Below are 4,749 nucleotides of genomic sequence, written 5' to 3'. Positions count from 1 at the left end.
TTTAAACAAATGGAGTTAAATGTCAGATGGGAGGGGAAGAGATTTGAGGGGAGACTGAGAAGAAGAGGGATGTTTGGGGGCTTCTTACATTTTCTGATGATTGGGTTGTTCTGGCAAGAGGGAAGAAGGGACTTTCTAACCTCCCAGGAAACGAGAGACATGCACTTTGCATCTGATAAGACGCACTTTGGCAAAGAGGTCTTTCCTCAGTTTTCCAAGCAGACAGGGAATGTAAATTAATAAAGAAGTTTAGTAATGATAATAAATCCAGTTATTTTAGTGTCCTCTGCCCCCATCCCTGGTTTCCCCCTGCTAGACGCTAAACTCCCCAAACACATTTTGAGAAGGCCCCTCAGCTACCCTGAGCAATGCAAGGAGGATGAGAAAGACTTGCCTGGGCTGCTGCAGCCCCCGCACAGCACAGTGCAACCCAAATCATTTATAAACAGATCAAAATAACCATCTGAATTATCTAACATTAACAGCAGAACTGAAGAGCCCAAGATTATGTGATGAATTGTTAAATTGCAGTAGCATTGTTTTGGATTGCTAATTAAAAAAAAATAAGCAAACCCCATGACTCTAGATATGACAACTGAAAATACCCACAAATTATTTAATAAATGAAGCGTCTAACAACGTTAACACTTCCTGGTCGCCTTGTTAATAAATGTAATTTGAGGTAGATTTTTTAAATCTTCCATCTAAACAGTGAATTCATTACGCGCCATTCAGATATCTGGATGCCTATGGACTTCTTGGAATTAGGTGTTAAATAGACAAAAGTGAACCAAACTGCCTTTAAAAGCACAGCATGACCATGTAATTCTTTTTCCAGTTTGTGGTAAAAAATGATGAAACTTCTTTCCAAGTAGCTATCACCCAGATTTAGTGTGAAAAGTAGTGTAATTGTAATTCACGCCATCAGGGTCTATCGCTGATAGACGATCAGCTGTTCTGTAGTGGGGAGAGGCTTTCTTTTCAAATAGGAAAGCTGCCAAGTGCTCTGCGATACCTCCAGCAAGCTTATCGGATTGAGTTCAGAGCCAAAACAGCAGCTGCACACATATGCAAATTGGCAATTAATAGTATAACATTCTGCAAAAAAAACCAAAAATAATGTTTAAAAAAATTTTTTTAAGAAAATGGAAAGGAGCTACCTGAACATTAACCTTGACTGTAACTGGGACTTCTAGGATGAATGACTAAGGATTAATTACCCTCTGGAGAGGACTTGCTCTGTATTACTTTTTCTCCTACAGATCAAGTCTTTGTTGTCTTGCTGAGTTTTGTCTGTTTTATGGAACATAACAATAGACTCTAAAGGAAGAAGTTTAAAAATAACTAAAACCCCTTATATTGTGATTCCAGAAAAGGGTGGAAATGAAGCCCTTTCCACTGATCATTCTTTCTCTGCACAGAGAACACAAAGCAAGAGCTTTAGCATCCTCGTGGAAAAGACATTTTGTTCTGGATGTCATCATCTCTTTCCACTACAGCTTGCAGTAGGAGCAGGCTTCACGTCCTGGGGGTGCTGCCTGTCTGTGTCTTGATTTCTGTCTGTCTCTTCCTCCCATTGACAGGAATGCCGTTTGTGGGCTTCACGCAGCAGTTTGCAGAAATCCAGCAAGATTTATGGTTTATGTTGCCCAGCATGTATAAACACAACACTCTCAAATATTTAAAGAAAAAAAATTGTATGAATTTGTTAAGTTTCTTAACATTCTGGTCCCCCCACTGCACCCCAATTCTCACACACAAGTACTCTGTTTCCCCTGATACAGTCATACAATAGCTGTGGCTGGGAATAGGTTGACAACCTAAACCCCAAGAAGGGCCTGACGTTTTCACAGCAGGCTTTTCCCAGTGCTTTGAGCCTTTCTCTCTAGCACGGGGGTGGGGTGATTAGCAAATGTTTCAGATAATCTGTGAATTCTTAATAGTCATATTTCCATGGTTGAAGATCTGCCTCTTTCTGGGATGTGGCAGGTTTCAGAAATGTTGGTGTTGGGCATTTTACCGATATTTCCAAGTTCTGGGAGTTTGAAATTTGGGTCAGGATCCTGATTCCCTTCAGTGTGTAAGGGTGAAGTAGGTTTTATTTTGCTTTGGTTTCAAGATGTCTCAGTTGGAGATACAGTCCTAGCTGTAACATGTGCCATAAATGCAGAATTGCGACCCTTATTTCTGCCTTTGTCTCCTATCACCTATGCTTCTGGCATTAGTACTTTCAGTTTTACTGCCAATCAAGTGTGCCTTTAGCTTAAAAACATTCTTTTTCTTACACCCTGGAAACACTTCTTTTATAATCTGAGGCAAGTTTTGGATTATTAACTCTTGGAAGTTTGAATATCAAATTTTTAATAGGAACTTCACTCGTGTGGAATTTAAATATGTTTGTTTATACTACTTGGATACAATTTTTGGATAACAGTCAATTAAACAACCAATCCCATTTCGGGTACAGAAAATTTTTAGCCCTTAATAAGAAGCACACAACTCCTTTCCTCTGGGTCGGTAGATTGCACTTTTCTAAATGTTTATGATTAACAGAACTTTTTTGGTCTGATTCCAATAAAAGTATCCTGTGTTCTGAAGATTATAAGGTATAGGAGAAAAATTATCAAGTCTAAATTCTATTCATAAGTATTATTTTTCTTGACTTGTGATCCAATTAGAATGCATTCTTAGACTTTCCTGTTTTCTTATGACTAAATGAAAACTAGTTTAAAATGATATATAGTCAATTGACAAGTTGCTTTTGAATAAAACAGAACAATGGGAATGCCAACTTTCTTTCCTTCTCCATAACTTCATTAACATGGTTGTATAGACATTTGCATGTAAAATGTAGTTAACAAAAATTACACAGAAGTAAATTTAGTCCTTTAGTGCGTACCTCTATGGTAAAATCAGACCATTTGGCATAGTTTGAAGTCTTCCAAGAAGCCTGGTTTCCACCTGGAAAATAAATTACTAAATTTGAATGTGTTACTTATACTATGATGAGTTGTCTATCTGTTACATTTTATTTTAGTACATATACTAGAAACTGTACTTAGAGTTTTCTAAAATTGTCATCTGTTAAGGTAGAGAATTATAATAATTATATAATTATACCCAGAAAAAGTGTTCTGACTTTAGATTATTTTCATACTGTTACAAATATGATGGATTTTTAAAAATTCAGGATGTTTGTCACAAATTCATGTTTCATTGTCAAATTTTGAGATTAATTTAGATTAGCTATAACTGTTTTAACCAAAGTTTATTTTCTTTGCATTTATTGATATACAGATCAAGCTTATATATGGGCTTCAGTGTAACACATATACACTATTGCAATATCTAGCTGTACTTACTTTGCTCCATCTTTAAACGGAACTTCATCTCAAAATTTTCTGAGTTTGATAAATATAAGATACTTATAAGTCACTGTATTCTCCATTCAATGTATCCTACTATTTTAAATCATAAACAATTTGCATTATAAGAGCTATATTTATTAATCAAAATTCTATGTTGACAGAGCATCATGAGATGATTGGTGAGATGTCATGTACAGTGAAGACAGCACTCAATTAATTTCTCCAGATAGAAATCCTGTTTTCTAATGCTTCAGGTGTGCACAGTGGGAGGAGATGGAGATGTGGGACCACGACTCAGTAAAAACTCTTTACAACGGCCAGTGAGAAGTCTTATTAAAATGTGTCTGTAGGTTTTTCTTCATCTTAAAGGAAAGTGCATTAATCTCTGAAAGAAAGCAATATTTCTTTCTGAAGTGTATATTTTCTCAGTTGAGTTAAATAACCAGAATGGGTGTGGTTGTGGAATTCTATATTCTCAAGCCCAGAAACTTTATGATTTACTACAATATACCCAGATATTTCTAATTCCTATGCCACCTTCATAATAATTATGTTTTATGTTTGACTTTGTTTTTTAACTCTAAAGCACTTTGTGAATCCAGGTGAATATATAATAGACACCACCTTCTGTGGGAGTGAAAGGAAGAAAAACTTGATTCATATTTAAAGGTGCTATATTTGAACACTGTGATGCTAAAATATTTTATCTTAGCGCAGGGTATTTGTTTTGAAGAATCTATCTGGAGGACTCTATATAATAAACTGAACGAGGAGCCTTTACTCAACGTGCTAAAAGAATAATATTTTTAGAAAATCATGCCTCTAGGTAATCTACTTGGCCATTGGATTAATAGTCTAGGAAATTATGGTGATAGAATAATAATAATTTCTTGGTTCTCTGTGCTAGGTACTTCACATACATTTCCTCATTCAATCATAATAACCACCTTATGAGACAAGCATTATTATTTTACTGATGAGGAAAATGAGGCTAAGTTTAAGTCAGATAGCTAGTAGTGGATGAGCCCCTATGGCCATGGAACCCTCAAGTCTGCACTCTCATCATGTAAGGCACTTCCATTCTGATGTCTGAAAGATAGAGGCGTGGAGGGTAGAAAACCATCTCTCCCCTCTTAAAATTCCATTTTTCCTTTACTAAATCAAAGAAAGTCAATGAAGTAGTTCAAGAATTTAGCAGTGTAGTCAAGGTCCATCTGATTGGGAAGTCTTTATATGACTAGGAACAGGATTGCTTTGGCACATGCATAAAGACTCAGGCGATCTACACATCCATCCTCAAATTTAGCAATTCGAAGCAGTTAGCTACACGGACAGTTTTGTATGCATTGCTAAATGCAGACACAAAAACTGCATTTGCAAA

Source organism: Neophocaena asiaeorientalis, unplaced genomic scaffold (assembly GCF_003031525.2).
Source record: "Neophocaena asiaeorientalis asiaeorientalis breed wild unplaced genomic scaffold, Neophocaena_asiaeorientalis_V1.1 scaffold72, whole genome shotgun sequence".
Taxonomy (NCBI): Eukaryota; Metazoa; Chordata; class Mammalia; order Artiodactyla; family Phocoenidae; genus Neophocaena; species Neophocaena asiaeorientalis.
This window is presented reverse-complemented; position numbering follows the sequence as displayed.